This window comes from Rutidosis leptorrhynchoides, chromosome 4, assembly GCF_046630445.1.
Source record: "Rutidosis leptorrhynchoides isolate AG116_Rl617_1_P2 chromosome 4, CSIRO_AGI_Rlap_v1, whole genome shotgun sequence".
In the NCBI taxonomy this organism is placed as follows: Eukaryota; Viridiplantae; Streptophyta; class Magnoliopsida; order Asterales; family Asteraceae; genus Rutidosis; species Rutidosis leptorrhynchoides.
Window position 1 is genome coordinate 520,998,647 of NC_092336.1, and position 24,151 is coordinate 521,022,797.

Genomic DNA, 24,151 nt, shown 5'->3' on the forward strand with positions numbered 1-24,151 from the left:
GAGTAATAGCCGTGTTCTACTCACATTGAGCAAGTGATGCCATAGCCGTTTTTGGAACACTTGAGGGGTGATGCCATAGCCGTTTTTGGAACACCTCGGGGGGTTAGCATGCCATAGCCGTTTTTGGAAGCTAACGAATGTTATGAACATCGATGACTTGTTTCGCGAAGTCGTTCCCTAGCGAAGAGATTGGTTAACCATGATTTATTGTTGTTCATACTAGCATTTGATTATTGTTATGAGTATTTATGCTATGATTATTGCTAGTGATACGTTTGGTGATACTAGCTTGCTTATCGAGATTTGTTATGTGTTATTTGATATCGTGGATGCGTGTGGGTAAGTTGTATATGCATGTATATATATGTTTTACTCACTAAGCTTTGCTTACCCTCTCGTTGTTCACTATTTTTATAGGTTCCGGTGTGGACAAGGGTAAGGGCATCCGGTTGGATTAGAGATCCCGTCTTGTTTAGTGACGCTTTTGGGATGTGATGATTTTGGAGTTTGACCGAGATTTGGGTAGTTTAACCCCAAACACCATGCTCGTTGTATCGTTTGGCAATTAAACTTTTCGTGGTCGAAACTCTAATTTGTATTAAACATTGTATTTTAAACTTAGTGGCGTTTTGGGCACGTGTGGGCCCCACTTTGTAAAACTCGCTCAAACCTTAGTTATGTGCTAGTTTTACATATATGAATGTATGGTTAAAAGCGTTTTGGCTAAAAATGTCGGGAACTAGTCAAACTTTTTCGTTAAATAGACTTCCGGGGACAGCGGGCTGTCCAGGTGATTTGGCGCGCCGCGCGGCCATCTGGCGCGCCGCGCAGATGGCCTGCACCAGAAAAAATTTTTTTTGTTTGAAATTTCGTCGTGTTTGGTCGGTTATGGTTTGGGTTGTTACAAAATTTCAATTTAATATACTACCCAATAAAAAAGATCCACCCAAATTTTTTACGGGATTATCTTTTTTCCCCCCGCGAGTTAAGTTTCGCCGTTATCAACGTTCAACTCGAAATAATTTTACGAACAAAACGCAACTATCTATATACGAAACGGGGTTATTTTCTTTCAAGAACGACATATATATAATAAATAAATCCAACTTATTGTTCGCAACTAACGGAGTTTTTTTTATAGGAACATATATATAATAAATAAATCCAGCTTATTATAACGACTGGGTGACTACAACAAGTGATAAGTTCATGAGTTGTAAGGGAAACGTGTCACACCCCCAAAATGGACCAGGGGTAATTGTGACCAATCATATCATAACACAGTTGTATAAGCGAGAACGACTCTAAATGAGACGTTTTATTTATTAAATAAACAGCGGAAGCATTATTCAAAGTTTTACATCATAAGAGTACAGTAAATGGAAAATGTCTTAAACAAAATGATAAATATGAATAATGGACTCCACGCAAGCAGCAAAGCATACATCAATCATCTAGTAGCAAGTAGCAGCTAGCTCAATCATCACCTGAGACAAAACACGCTTAAAGTGTCAACCAAAAAGGTTGAGTGAAATTCACAGGTTTATAAATAATATCCAAAGTTTTAGACCACAAGATTTAGTTTAAAGTTGATTGATATAGAAATATCAATCTAAAAGTGTTGCTGCATTTTGTAATATCGCTACTAAACAAGTTTACCCTATGACACCTTGTACTGTCTGTGTCGTGGAATCATTATTATGTAACCAAAGACCAACGGTCGAATGGTTAGAGACGTTACTCTCAATAGGCCTACTCACAATAATTAAGTTTGCATTTAAACGTAGCAATTGATGATATTACGGTACGGATTTAGCATGAATCAAAGCATGACAGCATAGTTAACAATTTAGTACTTGTGTCTAAGCGTAAAACACTTATAAAGCAAGCATGTGTCTCACCCCAAAAGTTATAAAACAGTTATGAAACAGTAAAAAGTGGGGCTATGAAGTTCACCTTAGTAGCACACGAAAGAATTGAACGGAAGGACGTGACCGAGATCTCAACCTAGAGATAGAACGTATGATCAGACATTGCCTAACAGACAATAGTATATAGTACTATATTGATAGTAATGGTTCACTAAAGAATTTCCATTTTCGAAAGGTTACTATTTATGGAAAGTTTCCACTTATAGTAATTTTCCAATTTTAGAAAGTTCGGGTTAATCTTTAGCAAGACGTTGTATAACTTTACTCAAACTTCGTTGCTATCAAATAAGTCAGGAATGACCAGATGTAACCGGGGGCCCAGGATTCTTGACCAGAATCTAAGTCATGGCATTCGAGATCCACAAGCTTACCCATAAATGGCAACCTAGACATCATTCACTTACGACCGTGAGTAGCGATGAAGTTCACATGAATTATACATTATCTTTGATTAACCTTCACTTTAGGTGTATACACACAACGAATTATTAATGTACTTAATAATTATATATGTGATAATATAACCTAAGTTTTATTTAATATTTAGTTATTATACCTTAGTATGTCTTATATATATTAAATATAATTACCTTTAAATAAATACCTAAATTACTTCAAAAATAATAGTGTTTTATTAATCGAACATTATTCAAAAATGTCTAAATAATAAATTAAATATCTAACAATTACATACATAATTTTTATAGTCTTAGTTAATCATATAGATTAGTAGAAAAATTTAAGAAAATGTTTTTATTATATTTTTGTATTTATTTTTGTTTTTACCCTTAATGTATTCACAAAACAATTTTAATTCTACATAATTACTAAATAAACCCAAATAATTATTTTTATAATTTTTATAAGTTTCTATCAGTCTAATAACCTGTAGAAAAATATTTAAAAAATATTTTTTTATTATTTTATATTTATTCTAAATTTACCTTCGAATTACATAATAATAGAGTTTAATTATATAATAAATACCAATTCGACCCAAGTAATTATTTTTATAATTTTTTCAGATCTATATAAGTTTTAAAAACTCAGAAAAAAATTATATATATTTTATTTTTGGTTAAAAGTATTTATTACGAATTTTACATTGTTTTTACATTTAAACACTACATAATTCATATTTAATTATAAATAATATTCCATAAATTATCAAAATTATTTTTATGCATCATAACACTTATAATACTAATTATAACATATAAATATAATTAATTTCGAATTTTACAAAGAATATACAATAAATATAAATATAAATGACAATATTGAAAAAAATTAATAAAAATAGAAAGTACCTCAAATTTTCTTCAAGGTTTTGAGAGAATAACATAAGTTTTTGTATTTAGCAAGAAAAAATGAATGAGGAGCCATATATTTATAGGTAAAAAATGGTTGGTGAAAAGAAAAAAAAATAATAAAATAAAGGTGCCAATTTTGACAAAATAATAAAAACATGTTAAAAATGTTTTTAATAAGTTTTTGTTTTTGAAAATATTTAGTCAAAATTCATGGGCTCATTATTTGATTTATAAAAAAAAATCTTATTTTTTTTTATTTTTATTTTTTTTATAAGCTAAAAATATATATAATGATTAAAATAACTTATCATTTAATTAATAATTATGTTACATATAGTTTTAAATATAATACGCATTAATATTAACTAAAGTTATTTTATATAATTAGTGTAAACTTTAGTTAACAGAACATGTCGACTAAAAATTAATATTTGATCAACGTCGAATTTAATTATATATTACGTATGGATAACAACCCTATAGTCAAATTAGTCAATTCAGGTATGGAAATATGAGGGTTGTTATAGTACCTACCCGTTAAAAGAAATTATGTCCCGAAATTTAGTTGTTGCCATTAATCGGTGTTGTTCGTACATAGACGAGGATATTTACGTTTTATTTGGTTTTCACGTTCCCAGGTATGCTCGGGGCCTTGCGTGAATTCCAACGGATAGAATATTGTTCTGTTTCAAGAATTAAAATCATACATACCATAATTTCTACAAGTTCTTCTACGAAGTGCATTTTATTATTAATGCGGAGATCATTCAAAATGATGATGTTATACAAGTCATTTCAGTAAATTGGATATATAAAATGTGTTATGAATAATATCGAGCTCATTTAAACCTTGAGCGTTTATGCCACAATGTTAGGGTAGACAAAACAGAGAGTAGTTCATGAATATTATAGTCATGAAGTTTGATAGAGATCATCATTGTTTACAACAAGAATATTGTAATGATGAATATAAGTTGAAGAATAAAGTTTTATCACTATTGAATAATATGGATAGAACGATTCGATTATAGAAAGAGTATAAACGAAGCTATCGTAAAAGAGTGAATGAGTAAATTAAATGTTCGCCTTAACTTTTGACGCAGTCAAGATTGATTTTCGGAATTCAAGGGATTAAAGGAAATCTTCATAATCTATAAGATTTGATTATCCGGTATTTACGGAATTTTGGGATTTCTTTGATTAAATGCGGTGAATTGCCTCGATTGCTGTGTTTGGAAATTTTGCTATAAATTAGCTTCTTCCGTTTCATTATCTTCACCACTTCTATACTTTCTTCCTAGATTCATACTTCTAAAAGATTTGTTAATATGCTCAATCCCGTATTGATATTTGTTATTATATTGACCATATATGCAGTCATGCTTCTTTTTCTTTTACCACCAGAGGAATCTGTTTACTTCTACTATGCTCTTGGGGTTATAGTGTTTTTAATTCTCCCGTGTCTTTATGTTGCTATACGCATTGATATACACGATTTGTAATTTCCGTGTTGTTATCGGGCTTTGTATTTTCCCTTATATGTCGGAGCTCTTTACCTTTTTATTCTGCTCTCGACTCTAAGTTAAGCGAGTAATGGTCCAGAATTTGTAGGTATGAAGTTTCGAATGAACCAATGTTCTAAGCGTAATATCACGATTTGATTTAATAAATTACCAGAATTACTGAGGATAGAACTATCAAGAATATATGTTCTTGATATGTTCAGAGATTAAGTAGAATGTAAGAGTCGTGTAACATGGCAAATAATGATTATAAAGTCTATGAATCATCATCTTCCATTAAAAATTTAGCATGACTTACTGTAATATAATCACATTGGTCTGACTGCATTATATTATACTAACTCATGCTTCAATTTCCAACATTTATTCAAAACATTTATAATTTAAACTTGAATTTTACTGAATACAGAAACTAAAATAGTTTCCTTTATAAAGATATCGCAAAGAGATACTTAATTGTGGACAAGAATCGTTATGAAAATATCTTCAGAAATATAGAGGATATTTATAACGACATTTTGGAATTTCTAAGTTCGAAGGTTGATGAAGAAAAATTTTCCGCAAGCTTTTAACATAACTTCGGAGCAAGATATTCTCTAAAGATTTCATCGGATCCAGAATTACTTGGATTCTTTGAATATAGGGTTTGGTCCTTGTATTTGTCCTTGGTCTCCTCCATGGTTAGCTCAATCCGTTTTTCAGTTCCAAATTTTCTTTTGAGCTTTTCCAACATACCATTCTTTATTATCAAACTTTTGGCCATTGAGACCATCTACAATTTTGTTGTTTCCTCTGCATTTAATGCAGCCATATTTGATTCATCGGTTATCAATCCGAGATGGTTTCAAGAAATTTCATTTTTAGATGATTAAACGCTGATTGTAATCGTTAACGGATCTAATGGTTGATGAATAGGCGTTGTTGATTTCAAAAGTAATGAACGATAATTTCGGTGGTTTGATGTGATAATTCATCATAGAATACAAATGAATATAATTCATGAATGTAGTGATCTTTAGGAAAATTACACTTGCTAAAGCTTTACTTGGATTCCGATATGTCCAAATCAGAATAGGTAATTAAATTTGTATGAAAATGGTTGTTCTTTAGTGAACGGATACATATGTGGTTGTAAGTAGTATAGTTACTAATTATTGAATCAGAATTTGAAGAATGTACAATGTAAGATATTGATGTATGCTTTGCTGCTTGCATGGAGTCCATCATTCATATTTATCATTTTATTTAAGACATTTTCCATTTACTGTACTCTTATGATGTAAAACTTTGAATAATGCTTCCGCTGTTTATTTAATAAATAAAACGTCTCATTTAGAGTCGTTCTCGCTTATACAACTGTGTTATGATATGATTGGTCACAATTACCCCTGGTCCATTTTGGGGGTGTGACAGATTGGTATCAGAGCAGGTTGTTGTAGAGAACCAGGATTGCATCTTATGTGTGCCTTATACAATTAGGTACCTTAGCAATGTAGGACTACAACTTCCTTTGACTATAGTGCCTTTAATTGTTGCCTTTAACTGTTAAATGCTACACTATACTTTAGAAACTTTACTTATCTTAGAATGCCGAGCCAATATAAGAACTCTGCTCATTCTCCTAAGTACTATTCAATTCCGCCACCACATTTAAATGCGACACCGTTCTCGACATTCCTATGTCATTTATCATGGTTTTGTGTATTACATATGTATTACATGAAATATTATCCATGAATTTTTGAAACTCCTATATTTGTTACCATTCATACTCAAACGTATATAACTCCCTGTTATATCACGTACAAATATATCATTCAATATTCAACACTCATCTCATAACAAAAACCCTTATTCCGATCAGATAATATGGATTTCTCACATGATTCCTCGAACTCCTCGAGCTCCAATGGCAGCGTAACCGGAATGAACCAACCAATTAGTCATCATCTATTTTGGATGAATTGGGGATGGGTTCGTAGTAAACTTAATCAATGGAGACAAGAAGAAGGTGATCCCTTCCACCAACCGAATTCACCTCTTGGTGAAGAACCAGAAGCACTTACCGGCGAACCCGTTCGGAACACTATTTTCACCCTCATTTCCAGGGTATCCAGTCACGAATATATAATATCTAAAATTCTAGATCTTATTCATCCACTTGTCCGAACCGCCAATCACCCCAGAATAATAGAAGAAGTCAATGAGCTTCGCGCTCGAGTGGTGGCTCTGGAGAATATGGTGCGAAACCTACGAGCACCAGCAGCATAACCAGCATCACCACCAGTACCAACAGCATCACCACCAACAACATCAGCTTCACCAACAACAAACACCATAATCTGTACCTCGGATATCAACATCATACGCCCCATAGATACCAAGGAATATTAGTAATAATGAGTTAATATGTATTGACTCATTCTTCCTGAAAATTATATATGTATACTTTATATATATATATATATATATATATATATATATATATATATATATATATATATATATATATATATATATATATATGGTTTGGAACAATAATAAATCTTTTCGTATTAAGCTATTACGTGTGAATCTTAAATAGTATGTACTACTTGGTTAATTCATATCACTAATATGCTATGATATACATTCCTCGTTAATCACTGCTTCATCACAATAAACTCCATTTCATAATAAACTAAGTGTATTATTCAAATACATGTTTGGTTTTACAAATTCATTTTCGATGTACTCAAAACTCTTTAGAAAACATCATTCGTGCCTTGTGAATTTCACAAGAATTCCACGAGCATCAACATCATATACCGAGGTATATCAATAACAATGAACGATGGAGTATTGATTCATAACTTCATTAAAGAAAGATTCTGCGATGATTATGTAATCTCTCAAGTTTTGAAGATTATTTATTCTCGCTTCAACCGCAAATCAAATGATTTTAATAGTGTATTAACTCATTAAATCTATATTATACGTGAAGAATACATATATGAACGTATATCTTCATAAAGATTGTAATTAAAAATCCTTTTGTACAAACTGTTAATTGTGAAAATATTTTAACGGGTAGGTAAAACTCGAGAAATATTTATATCTCACATCGCATATTATATTTTGTTCATAAATATTTATTTTACGTTTTAATAATAATGTAAACATGTATTACTGCTTCCGCTGTTTTATTAACAAATGTTTTATTTAAAAAGTCTCATATAGAGTCGTTCTCGTTTATACAACTGTGTTATGATATGATTGGTCACAATTACCCCTGGTCCATTTTGGGGGGTATGACAAAACGACCTGAGTTTGAGTCCTTCTGACCCATTTATTTTCTTTTTGTTCACAATTTTTCCCCTCAGTTCGTGCTCAACTTCAGTTATATAAAGACGTTAGAATGTTTCGTCGCAACGCGCGCAACATGAATTTTCTAGTTAGTTAACCATAAAGAAAAGAAACGTTATGTTCTATTGTTGGCGATAATATATTACAACTAAAATAATTTTGACTTATATATAAAATTATCATTATAAATATCTTTATGTAAGTTTTCTAATTTAACATCTATCTTGACTTGAATATTACCGAGTAAATTCAAAAGACAAAATTTCATTCCTCGTCCCTGAATTTTACATCAAATTTGACTCCACGTCCTTTTTCTTTTTTTTTGTGCATTCCTCGTCCCTAATGTATCAAAAAACTACATCTCTCGTCCTCCCGTCTACTTCCTGTCTATTTCAGCCGTTAAGTCAAGCATGTGCAAAACATGTGAGGGCATTTTAGTCTTTCTTCCTCTTTGCTCATTTTACCCCTTCCTTACCTTCATTATCTACTTGACTCCCTGATTCATCCCTAAAAAAAATATAAACCCTAATTTTTAATCAAGAAATTAAATCAATTAACCCCAATTCAAAGATTTATATATTTACACTTGGTATCTTCACCGTCAGTGACACCATGGATTCACATACTTGCCACGTCACGACCACCTTCGCCGTCGCACAAACATTCCATCGCCTCATCCAAAACAACAACTTATCTTCTTAAATTGAAGCCGCTCATTATACAAGCACATCCGACAATTCTCCGGTGCAATTAGACTTGTTTCCATGCTTTGGTTTCAGTCTCTTGAAGCCAACGAAGCTGCTCTGCTTGCTCTTCTTAATCTTGTTGTTAAAGATGAAACCTAAGTTTTTTTTTTTTTTTATCAATTACTATAAATTGATAAATTGATGATTTATTTATTATTATTATTTTCAAGGTTTTTTTTTTCTGGTACGGGTACATTAATTGATGATGAACGAATGTTAGGATTGTGATTAGGAATGTTTTTCTGGAATCAATTTGAGATAAGAAATATTAATTGATGAATTTGATTTTTGGCTCCAAGATGAACAAGGATGAAGATGAACTCTGATCTGAATCTGGATCTGGATCTGTTTGTGTTTATGAATATGATAATGTATATTGATGAACACCTAATGATTTTGTTATGTAGAAATCTGATTTTGTTTATGAACACGAAGAACAAGCATATAATGAACACAGGAAGATGATATTAGAAAATGAATTAATTACATTAAATAATTAATTAATTAGATTTATTACATTAAATAATTAATTAATTAAATTAATTACATTAAATAAAGTAGATAAATTATATTAAATTGACAGAAAATGATACAATGACTAAAATACCCTCACATGTTCTGCACGTGATGGAGTTAACAGTCAAAATTGAGAGAATCTAGACGGGAGGGCGAATGATGTAGAATTGTGATATATTAGGGACGAGGGTTGCACAAAAAAAAAAAGGGACGAGGAGTCAAATTTGATGTAAAGTTCAGGGACGAGGAATGAAATTTTGTCAATTCAAAATAGAAAACAAATATTTTAATTATTCTTCCATTAAATTTAAATAGGGAATAAAAACATCTACGCATGTGCTTAGTGAGTTAAAAAGAGATTATGATCGCAAATAACGTATCATTAATAAATAACGTATCATTAATGGGAGATAGAATTAACATATAATTAAACAAGAGAGTCGAGAGTTTAAGAAAGAAGAATGCTTTTAGGGTCAAATCAGGTTCGATGTCTTTGCGCGATAACGTTGGAGATATCGAATTTTCAAATGCGATACAACGTTTGATCAACGACGCCGAAGGTATTCAAGGTGGTAGCTCTTCAACTCATTGTGGGACTTATGCTAATCAAGTGGGTCAACGTGTGGGTATGCCTCCGGACGAGCTTCGTTAAATAGTAAAAGTTGATTTCTTTAAGGATTTTGAAGACCGTGGTGTGATCGCTTATTCAACGACAATATTGATTGGTGACTGGTCCTCTAATGTTCTCTCTTATAAGATCGTTAATCGATCGGGTAAGAATTACTCTAATATTCACCGAGAGACGGTTGATGCAAGCTTAAGAAAGTGGGTCCTTAGGTTGTCTTCGCTTCGGTTGTTGAAGTTTTTATTTTTGAAATGTTTTATTTTTTGTATTAGTTTTTGTAATTTAGAAAGGAAAAAAACAACTTTATAGGTTAATGATAACATCATATATTTAGGTGGTTAGAGAACGAAAATGACCACGAAATAACAAGAATAAGTCATGTATATCTAATCAAAAATATGCATGGAAATAAATCGTATAATCACACTTTTTTTACAAATCAATAAGATACATTATCTGTTTATATGGATCAAATAAACGATATAATGACACTTTTCTACAATCAATGAGAAGATGAACTACGTGTTTTAGTGTTTTACGACATATCGACAATCCATTTGTATTCATACTTGATTTTGTATTTATTTCTAAACCAATATATGTCTAAACTCACACGTACACACAGGTCTAAAACTTGCATTTAAATGTTATGATATTTATTTATTAAATCTCACTATAATTCATAACATTATCGACACCGCCAAGTACACTAACATTATCAACACGGCCAATTACACTCACACGAAAGTCCAATAATACATTTTCCAGTGGCTTGTGGTCCATGTCGAGCTCTACATTCAAAGCTACATGTAGATTTCCTACATCCCCAATCATCATAGTGTTTTGTACATGCCATGAGCAATTCCACACCTGCAAATAAAGATTACACGTTGTTTGTGAATGGATAATGTGTTGTTTATCAATAAGCAAGAAGAAAATTGTGAATGAAATAGAAAAATAACAATTACCAATGAACATGAGTAACACAAGAAAATTAATGATAATCAAGGATTTCTTCATATTGAAACTTGCTCTGTACACGATTTACATACTCTAGATATGTGTGTATATATATAGGATAATAGAAATGAGATAAACGAGTTTAGGCATTTATTACCATACGAGTTTTGCCATGTATACTTCTAGATTAAAATGTATTTAATAAACTCGTGATTTGTTTAAAATATCAGAATTTATAATTAATAGACGTATAAAAAAAGTTAAAAATTATATCCCGTATTAAATTTAATAGAGGTATAAAAAGGTTAAGAATTATACTCCGTATTAAATTAACGAGCATCAAATACAAATTCTGATATTTAAGGAGATATCAACTCAATTTAATACAGTACATCTTAGTATATGATAGGGGTACACATTGGCAAAATCATCATTAGACTATTTCTAGTGGATGGAGGCGTGGGTTGAGGAGAGTTTCTTTTTGTACATTTTTAATAACTAGAACGTGTGAGTTGTTTTTATGGAGTAGTGGTGGTGTTAAGTTTTTTGGTGTGGGTTAAGAGTATTCTGATGATCTGTTAAAATATAATGGGGTTAAGTATTAAAAGGGGGTAAAAATAAAATTTTTAAAATAATAAAAATTAATAAAATTACAACTCACACTACTACAAAAAAGGGCTTTACAAACCGGTTTTTAGGGGCTTCCAAACCGGTTTTATAACCGGTTTGTATTCATAGGGGTTTGCAAAGTCTAGACCGGTTTTAAAACAGGTTTGCAAACCCAACTTTCCAAACCGGTTTTCAGCTAAAAACAGGTTTGCAAACCTAACCTTCCAAACCTGTTTGTTACAAAAAACCGGTTTGCTTTCTCTTTTTATTTTATTTTATTTGTTGATGCTGATAGTCCAGATTGCTTCATACTAATCTAGAAATTGGTTTGCAACTAATTATGTTGGATAATTATGTGACTACTTTCAGTAAACTAAATCAGTTTGCAACTAATTATGTTGTACAATGCTCCATATACAAACAATTCTTCTCAAGACAAAAAAAAAACTCTTTTTTCCACTTCAAACTTGCTGATGTGATAGTCTTCAGTTGATGATATATTCCCATTACAGTTACCGATTTCAAACTTGCACAATGGACATGTTGCATTAATCTTCAACCACCTGTCAACGTATTTTGTATGGAAGAAATGTGTGCATGGAAGCTCCCTTAATATATCATTATCTGTGTACTTCGCCAAGCAAATGCAACAAACCTGCATCATTTTGGAAAATAGGTTAAAGATCATATATTTGAGCAAGTAATAAAGCAAGAAGATTTAATTTCATATTAACCTCGTGTGCAAACAACATAAAGAACAGGTCAATGCACTCAAGAAAATCATATTCAAACATCTCCCAAGAGATTAATGAACAATTTTATCCAGAAAATGTAAAGGGGAGAGTGTTAAAACTATCTAAACCAACTGATCATTAATTTGCATCTCAATTAAAAAAAAAAAAAAAGATTATATTATAAGGTGAATGAAAAGTTGAAGGTGAGGAGAGGAAAGAGATGGTGAGGTGTGGAAGGAGAAGGTGGAAGGAGGAAAAATAAAAAGTTTTGAATTTTTGCTTGACTTTTCGGTACCCGCTCAAAAAAAGGAGGAAAAATAAGACCAGTTTTATAAAAAAAACAGGTTTGCAAAGTCCAAACGCGTTTTCTTAAAAAATCGGTTTCGAAAATATACTTTTGAAACCGGTTTTTTCAAAAAACCGGTCTCCAATTTCCTTTTTTTTTACAACCGGTTTGCAATCTTTTTTGGAACCGGTTTTTTGCACTTTTTAAAAAAACAGGTTTGGAAAAGGGGTTTGTATTCTTATTTTTGTAGTAGTGTCACTCCGCTGCTTCTTCCGCAGGGCAAGGAACGCCTAAAAAAAATGCCCAATCCCACGCATTGATACACCATAAATTGGTGTTGGTTGCTTGCCACCTAGGCTTGCCACGCCTCCAAACTTAACCGATACAATCGGTCTTACTATAAACGTTGAGTACTCTTGTACGTAACAAAGAATAGATATAATAAATACATCGCATTATATTCAACTTTCAACAATCAACAATCAACTAACAAGAATTATCAACAATATTATGAAAGTTGAGTCTTTTATGTAATCGATGATTGCTATAAAAATATAGTATTACATCATATAAATATATAAATTATATATATATATATATATATATATATATATATATATATATATATATATATATATATATATATATATATATATATTACGGAGTATATATACAATATATATTAGCAATATATTTTTCTTTTACATCTATGGTTATGTTTATGATTATGATATGACTCGAATATAATGTGTTCTGTAATATTTGATCGTATATATCTACTGGTGAAATATCCCATGGAATCACGAGTTTGTTTAAACGAATCAGTTTAATGATATGTGTGATGTTGTAACACCGTGTTTTTCACGTATATGATTATAGGTGTATCGAGTAGGTATATACATGCTACATGTATGTAAATAGAGTACGCGGGTGATCGAAGGATTTGTTTAAGCGTTTTAATGGGTTTTTTATGCGAATGTTTGTAGCTTGGATAAAAGGCACCAGACCACGGCCAAGGTCGCGGCGCGACAAGGCTCGTCGCGGTGCGGTATTTCACTGGTTTCAATTTCAGGAGGCTTGACAAACAAGCATTAAAACACGCTTATTCTCGCGGCGCGACGAAGAGTGCCGCGGCGCGGCGTTCTGGGCGAACTGGTACCAGATTTTAGTAATTTTAAATAAGGTTCAAGAGCGTTTTGGTCTTTTCGCGTATTGTCATACCTCGTCCTAATCCATCTGGACGAAATCACCAACATCTGGTCCCATTGCGATGATCGACTCCAAATAATATCTCTAAAGTGAGCAAATGCACAGCGGAAGGTTTCTTTCATACATGAGAATAAACATGCTTTCAAGTGTCAACCAAAAGGTTGGTGAGTTCATAAGTTTATCATAAAACAATAAAATTCATCATTTTGATAGACCACAAGATTTAAATCCTGCATGGTACAAATGGGCCCGAATCATATACCCACCTGTAATGTACATGCGATATCTTTTAAATACTGTACACCTTTCTCGTGTACGAAATCCATTTTTTCATAAATCTTAGTAACCGTACACATATCCCGTGCACAAAATAACATACACATAACATGTGTATAAAATCATTCTCTCGATACATAACATTCATATCTATTGGTGGCAATTATCATGTCCACATAATTCAATGGTGGCAAATTATCATGTCCACATAATTCAATGGTGGCAATTATCATGTCCACATAATTCAACAATAATCCGCAGAACTTCTGTCTGCATAATAATTCATTCGAGGAATGTTTTGCTTGTGTCTATCTCGTCAAACATTTATAAAAGCATTTCATGTATTCGCAGTTCAAAATATATTTCAAAAGCATTTAATAAAGCAGTTGTAAAAACAGCGCATGTATTCTCAGTCCCAAAAATGTAAAGAGAAAAAGGGAGCAAATGAACTCACGCATATAAATATTGTAAATCAGTTAATAAAGCATTTGCATGTATTCTCAGCCCAAAATTTGTAATAAGTAAAAAGGGCAAATGAAACTCACCATACTGTATTTTGTAGTAAAAATACATAAGACGACATTTAACAAGTATAGGGTTGGCCTCGGATTCACGAACCTATATCATTTGTATATTTATTAATATTCATAGTTGTAATTGAACATATATATATATATATATATATATATATATATATATATATATATATATATAAATGTATTAGTTATATCATTTTTATGTTAATAATATATATATATATATATATATATATATATATATATATATATATATATATATATATATATATATATATATATATATATATATATATATATGTATGTGTGTGTGTGTGTGTGTGTGTTTTATATGTTCATTTTGTATATATATATAAAAAAATATTAAATTTTGTTATGTTATATTTGTTAAATATATATATTTATGTATGTATTTAATTTGTTTATCAAAACAGTAGCTCTATTATACTAAGTTAATATTAGTAAAAATAAATAACGATAATAACATTAATATTTTACATATCTTAATAATAACCCTATTAGTGATAATAACAATGATATTAATAATAGTACTTGTAACAATATTAATTTTACTGTTTATGGTAGTTATGATATTAATGATTTACTAATAATAATAATAATAACTTTGTTAAAAATGATAATAATAATAAAGATATTGTTAATAATGATATCTTTGTTTAATAAGAATAATAATAATACTAACAGTTACAAAAGTGATACTAGTACTAATATTAATGAGAAAAATGATAATTTGTATTATATTCCATAATAATAATAACAACCCTAATCATAATAATATTAATACATATATTAGTAACAATATCTATGTTTCATAAATGATACAATTTAACAATAATCAGCATATTAATAATACTTATAGTAATAATAATAATACTAAATACATTCTAATGTTAGTATCAATAATTATAACGATAATAATACTAATAATAATAGTAATAATAAAAATAATAATAATAATAATAAGTAACCACAATAATAATAATGTAAATGATACCAATAATATTATTTTTGGTAGTAATAATACTGGTTATATTAAATATAAGGATCATAATATAAAGATGTAACAATTGATCAAATTTCATATTTGTATGTTATATATTTAAATAATATTATTGTTTTGTATTATTTTTATAATAATAATAATAATGATTCTTAATGATAATACATGATAATAATACTAGTGATATTAAGTTACATTTTTATATTTATATATTATATATTATATAATAAAATTTCGAATAGTAATATTTATATTAATAATAATAATGAGAGTAGCACTCATAATATTGATATAACAATTTATGCTTATCAAATCCCATATATATTATTAGCAATGTTAATAATACTAATATCAATAGTATTAATGAAAGTAATATAATAACTATATCCTAACTTGTAATGTAATACTTATATTATATTATAACAAAATTGAATACTTAATATTTATATATATTATGTATATTACAACTTACATATTTCTTTAATCACATATTTATTTACACACATTTTTTCGTGAATCGTCGAGAAGAGTCAAAGGGCAATTGAACATATTAAACAGTTCAAAATTTTTAGACTCAACATTATAGACTTGCTTATTGTGTCGAAATCATACAAAGATTAAGTTTAAATTTGTTCAGAAATTTTCGGGTCGTCACAGTACCTACCCATTAAAGAAATTTCGTTCCGAAATTTGATTAGGATGGTCATGGTTAACAATAAAAATGTTTTCATGACGAATATGAGTTGATAAATAGAGTTTTATCATCATTGAGTAATATGAATAAAACAATTCGATTATTCGAAAAAAATACGAATGAAGCTATCACAAAAGATTGGAGTAGAGATTTGACTTTTGACGTAGTCACGGTAGATTTTCGGAATTTAAGGGATTTAAAGAAAATCTTCGAATCTAAAAGATCTGATTATTCGGTAAATGAGGAAATTAGGATCTCTTTAATTAAATGCGGTCATCTGCCTGGATTGCTCTGTCGAATATTTCTATTATAAATTGACTTCTTCCGTTTCCATTATTTTCACCGTTCCTTTACTGAATTCATACTTCCAAAAGATTCTGAAAATGCTTAATCCAGTTCTAATACTTTGTATTTTTCTGACTATCGCTTCTGTCATTCTTCTCTTTCATTTATCACCAGAGGAATCTGCTTACTTCTATGATTACCTTGGGGTTATAATGTTTTTAATTCTCCCGTGTCTTTATGTTGCAATACGTATTGATATACACGGTTTGTAATTTCGGTGTTGTTTTCGGGCTTTATATTTTTCCTTATATTTCGGAGCTCTATGCTTTTGTTTTCTCTTCCCGACTTCCAGTCAAGCAAATAATGGTCCAGAATTTGTAGATATAGAGTTTCGAATGATTATAATGTTCTAAACAGGAATGAACGTAATAGCACGATTTGATTTGTCAAATTACCAAAATTACAGAGAATAGAACTATCAAGAATATATTTTCTTGATATGTTCAGAGGTTAATTAGAATGAAAGAGTTATGTAACATGACACATGATGATGGTATGATCTACTGTGAACCATCATTACGTTTCATTAGAAACTCAGCATGACTTACTGTAATATAATCACGTTGGCCAAGCGTCATTATATTATACTAACTCCTGCTTCAATTCCCTACACTTCTCCACAATTCATTCATAATTTATATTTAGATTTTGCAGAACTTTCCAATATAATGGAATACAGAAAACACGAAGAGGTAGATAATTTCGGACAAGAATATTTATGAAAATATCCTCAGAAATATCGAAGATATTTATGATGATATTTTGGAATTTCTAAGTTCGAAGGATGATGAAGAAGAATTTTCCGCAAGATTTTAACGCGACTTCGGAGCAAGATATTGATTGAAGGTTTCATCGGATCCAGAATTACCTGGATTCTTTAAATATATGGTATGGTCCTTGTATTTGGCTTTGGTCTCCTTCATGGTTTGCTCAATCTGTTTTTCAGTACCAAATTTTCTATCGAGCGTTCCTAACACTCCCTTCGTTATCATCAAACTTTTGGCCGTTTAGACCATCTATGATTTTTCTGTTTCCTCTGCATTTAATGTTACGATATCTGAATCATCGGTTATCAATCCGAGGTGGTTTCAAGAGAATTGTGTTTTTAGGTGATTAAATGCTGATTTCTGGTAATTGGTATGGCAATTCCCGTTACAAGGTGCGGATGAGTTCATGATAAGACTTCAATAGATAAATATAGTGATTTGTCGGAGAGATTTAATCCAAGGAGTAACGAAGTTGCTGGTACGTCTGCTAGTGACGTGGTGGAATATAAACGGTTCTCCGGTAACGATGACGAAAGGCAATTTATATATCAAAGTTATAATTAGGCTATTCCAAATGAAAATCGAAGTTGATTTGCTGGAGCTGTGACAAAATTGGCTAATTTGAAAAGGGATTGCAAAGTTATTTTTGGTAATAACAACTCCCAAAGGGTTAGCACAGATACGTTTTAAACATTTACTCAGGTTTCGAGTGTTTTCAGGTGCATATCTATATGCATAAGTCTTTTCTTCCATAGATGAAGTGCTGTGGGTTCATCCTCTCGATTGAGGGATTTTCAAGAATCATGAAAGGTTTGAACGCAGATTGTAATCGTCAAGATACAAATGAAATCAAGTGACAAACTTGAAGAATTGTTTAGTTTCATATGTTATAATCAATATTTTAATTCATTTTTAATTGTCCAATCTTGATAGTCCACAGTCGATAGTCTACAGTTAGCAGTCCAATAATTCATATATAGTTTAATATATAATATTCGAATTAATTAATACGTGTCGTGACCCGTATACGTCTCAGACACGGTCACAACTCAAACTATATATATTATTTGAGAATCAACCTTAACCCTGTATAGAGAACCCGATCATTACTGCATATAGGGTGTCTATGGTGATTCCAAATAATATATATAGATGCGTCGATATGATATGTCAAAACCTTGTATACGTGTACCGATATTTAAAGTGCGTAAAATAAATAACAGAAATTAAATGACGATAAATTAAATGCGTAAAGTAAATAACAGAAATTAAATGACGATAAATAAGATTGCGATAATTAAATTGCGATAAGTAAACTGTGATAAATAAAATGTAATAAGGAATTAACAGTTAACTAGGAACAGTTAGCTAGGATTTTGTTAGCGTGGTTTCTTAACAGAATTTCTTATAGTTAATTTGTTTGTTTCTAACAAATTTTTATTTTGTCCAATGTTTTTCTTCATTATGCCACTTGTTGGATTCTGAGAGGTCAAAATCTAAATATGAAATTGAATGAAAATAGTTATTCTGCGGTGAACGGATACGTATATCTCTGTAGATGTAAGTAGGATAGTAAATGAATGTTGAATCAGATTTGAAAGAATGTACAGTGTAACATATTAATGTGAAATCTAAATATTCCCAGGGTATTACCTACCCGTTAAAATATTTTCACCATTAACAGTTTGTACAAAAGAATTCTTAATTACCATCTTTGTGAAAACATATATATACATATATATTTTCTTCAGATGTAACCATGGATTTAATGAGTCAATATAATATTAAACTCATTTGATTTACCATTAGAACTAGAATACATAACCTCTAAAACATTATAGATTACATAATTGCCATGAAGAATGAAGATAATTGGTGTAGAATGATACGTAGAACGATGATTATACTCAAGGTACAAAATGAGATATTGAGGCATGGATTGTTGATGATACTGGTGCGGTTATTGATGGTATTGTTGGTGCCGATGATGTTGCTGAAGCTGTGATGACCCGGGAATTTCTGACTAAATTTAAACTTTAATCTTTATATGTTTCCGACACGATAAGCAAAAGTCTGTAAGGTTGAGTCTCAAAATCTTTGAACTGTTTACATGGATACATTTAAACCTTTGACCATTCCCGACGATTCACGAACAATTATGAGTAAATGAATATTTAAACACATATATAAATATAATTATAAATATAATTGTAAATAATATTTTGAAATTTACTTAATCATTTAGAATTAAAAATGTAAATTTATAAATAGAGTAGATAAGTTACTATTATTACAAATCTATATGTATATGAATCTATACATAATTAATGATGTATGTATGTTATAACATATATAAACTGTATAAATATTAAATGCTCAGAATATATGATTATATACATAAATAGTAAATGATATATCTAACATTAATATATTGAATATAATTACAGTTTAGATATAGTGATATATCAATATCATTATTATTATTACTCTCATTATTATTTATATTAAAATAAAATTAATATTATTATTGGTATTAAAATATTATTACTTTTATGAAATTTGATACATGTAACTTGTTATATCTTTTATCTTGTTTGTATTATTAATTAGATATTATTGTTACCATTATCTTTAAGAAGTATTATGATTATTATTATAAAATATTACTCATATTATAGTTAATAGAAAATAACACAATTTAATTAAGAATATTATTAATATCATTTTTATGATTAGTATTAATATTATAATTATTACTGTTATTATTATTATTATCAATTTTATTGTTATTATTATTAGTATTTTGATTAATATTAATACAATTATAATTATTAAATTATGAATATTATTTATATAAAATCATATATATATATATATATATATATATATATATATATATATATATATATATATATATATATATATATATATGTACAAATTTGGAATCAAATTCAGTTGCATATCACTTTCATGCTGTAGCTGATTCTTGTTTCTGTCTTTAAGATTATTACAATCGATTCCAACTCCAACAGAAGCAACCAAAATCTGTTTGGAGTCTTAATCATCTTTTAATTTTTTTTATTTCTTTTCGGTACCTGCTCAAACTTTCTGTCAAATCCTAGTTGATATAAAACTTGGTCAATTTCGTTGTTAATTGTTACCAATCGACATACATTACCAATTACAAACTCCAATTGTTCATTACAGCCTCCCAATTATCGAATTCAATCAGAAAAGGGGAAGAGAAGAAGAAACTACCATGTTCTTCACATTTTATTTAAAAGCCGATTTAATAATGATTTTCAAAAATCCATTAATGCGATTTTGTTAGGATTCATCTATGTAAACTATCTGCAAAGTTTCAAGTATTAATTTTCAGAATCAAGGATTAATTTTGGAGTCAAAGTTTTTGGATTTAAAAGTCAAAATGGTGTTCATGAACGAATTCGGAATTTCTTCTGTGAGTTAAGTTAAATTGATAATTTTTATAGCTTCTAAGGATGATTTGAAACACGTTTTGTCTTATAACCTTTGCCTTTAACAACCTAAATAGCAAAATCAATTTTTTCTTCTCCTTTAAACAATCGACGAGCAGTAGCAGCAGCTCCTTACTGTTTTTTTTTGTTTTTTTTTAAATCAATTAATCACATATAAGTATTTCTGTTTAGTTGAGAGTTCTAGAATCAAAAGGATTAATTGTTGTTAATTGGTTATGTTCCTGGGTTGAGTTATGCTTGATGATGAAGAAGGATAATATAACAGAAATATAATCGGTTTATAAGAAAAGGTCTTGGGTTTAATTCAGAAAGACTGACATAGCCAAATGGTTAAGGGAGGTGACGGGGTAGCGAAAGGTCTCGGGTTCGAGTCCCGTCGTGGGCAATTTTTTTTTACAAAAGGCTTATGATGGGGTATACACTTTATTTTATCTCTATAATTATTATTATTGTTAGTATTATGTTTATATATTATTATTATTATCATTATCATTATTATTATTATTATTATTATTATGAGTTATGTTATTATTATCATATTAATTTGTTATCACTAATATCAATAATGTGAATGTTATTATCAAAATTACTAAAAGTATTATAATTAGAATTCAAAACTTATTAGTATTATCATTACTAATATTATTATTTTTAGTATTATTATTATCATCATTTTTACTAGTATTATAATTATTATCATTATTCGCTCTAGTAATAAAGGTGTTACTCTTAGAATTACTATTATTATCATTGATATTAGTATTAGAAACAATTAGGAATTATTATTAATAAAAGTATTATTATTAAGATTACCATTAATAATAAAATTGTTATAATTAATATTATCAAGTATAAAGTATTATTATTAATGTTACTATTATTGTTATTATAATTATAAAAATAGTTATAATTTTAAGTGATAGGAACTATAGATATAGGTTACAAATTTATCACGAAGTTTATGCTAAAATTTATTATTACTAACACTGTTATTATTATTATCCTTACATAATTAAAACAAAGTATCATTATATTTAAAAATTATCAAAGTATCATTTTACTACTAGTATAAGCATTATTATTATCATTAGTAACCTAAGTGTTATTATAAATATTATCATTATTATTATTATTATTATTATTATTATTATTATTATTATTATTATTATTATTATTATTATTATTATTATTATTATTATTATTATTATTATTATTACTATCACTATTATTATTATTAGTATTACCATTATTATTAGCATCAAAATGATTAATAAAATCATCATTTATTATAACTAATATTAAGATTTTATTGAAAATAAAAGTTAAGGATATTATTAAGATCATAAGTATATATTAATTATATTAACATTTTTTATATAAATATTCATATAAAACAAATTAAGTATTCTTCATAAATATAGATTTGTATAACTATATAAATAATAATCATTTTCAAATATATATACAAATTAAATAAATAATATATAAAGTTATAATATATGAAATTGTTTGATTACAATTACATGTATTAATGAATAAACAAATGATATAGGTTCGTGAATCCGATGCCAACCTTGCATTGTTCAGTTGTACAATATAGTCAAATGTATTTTTACTACAAAATACATTAGGTGAGTTTCATTTGCTCCCTTTTTAAATGCTTTTGCAATATATATTTTTGGGACTGAGAATACATGCGCTTTTATAAATGTTTGACGCAATAGACACAAGTACCTTAACTGCATTCTATGATAGAATTATCTGGGATTGGGGATGATTATTATGACACGCATTAGCCCCCGGTTTTCGTTAGAGCGTATGAGCTCCCGAGCCGGTGGATGGTTTATTATTTATGATATTTTGGCACCGGTTGGCCTATATTTTATAAACATGTGTTCAACCGTGGGGTGAAAGACCGGCACAGAGGTTCTATATTTTGAAGGCACATGTATTCAGCCGTGGGGTGAAAGACCGGCACAGATAGTTACTATTATATTTTGAATCCTCACCAGGTGTTCATCATATGAAAGATATTTTTTTGGTGCAGTTGGAATGGGACTTCTGCACGTTTTATAATAATTAAAATCTTGTGGTCTATTAAAATGATGAAAATGAAATGATTACTATAAACTAATGAACTCACCAACCTTTTGGTTGACACTTGAAAGCATGTTTATTCTCAGGTTTGAAAGAAATCTTTCGCTGTGCATTAGCTCATTTTAAGGATATTACTTGGAGTCATTCATGACATATTTCAAAAGACGTTGCATTCGAGTCGTTGAAGTTCATTAGAGATTATTATTAAGTAAATGACGGATTAGGTCATTTATAGTTTGGATATTATGAAATGGTATGCATACCTGTCAACTTTCGATGAAATGAAAGTTTGTCTTTTAAAAACGAATGCAATGTTTATAAAATGTATCATTTAGAGGTCAAGTACCTCACGATGTAATCAACTATTATGAATCGTTTATAATCAATATGAACTTCGTCCGGATGGATTAGCACGCGGCGTTTCAGTTGGTATCAGAGCGATGCTCTTAGTGAACCAGGTCTTGCATTAGTGTGACTAACTGATAGTCGTTAGGATGCATTAGTAAGTCTGGACTTCGACCGTGTCTGCATATCAAAAGTTTTGCTTATCATTTTTGTCGGAAAACATCTGTTTATCATCCTTAGGAAATTACCTGCTTATCATTTTTAGTCTAGACACATCTTACTTCAATGATTGCATGAATAGTGTATAGACAAAATTCGTATCTTAGCGTATCTGCTAATTCATATCTTAGCGTATCTGTTATTGTAAACTTTGCCTGTCATTTTCTGTAGACTCCTCCGTAACTTATGAGATTTTAGTATTATATATGCATATGTAAATTATATATTGCAGGGTACTAATCTATATCCTATAATCTATTTCTTATCGAAAATCCTAATGATCGTACGAGATGAATCCCTCAACCAGTTCGAATTCCTCGAATTCCGACAGCTATTCCGATATGGAGTTTCACCTATCAGCGTCACCAGAATGAATTAACAAATCAGTCATCCCCAATTCATCTGATGGGTTCGTAGTCGACTTAATCAATGGAGATGAGAATAAAGTGATCCCTTCCATCCACCCCTCTTGGTAAAGAACCTGGAGCACTTACCGGCGAACCTATCTGAAACACCATTTTCAGCCTCATTTCCAGGGTAGCTCATCACGATTGTAT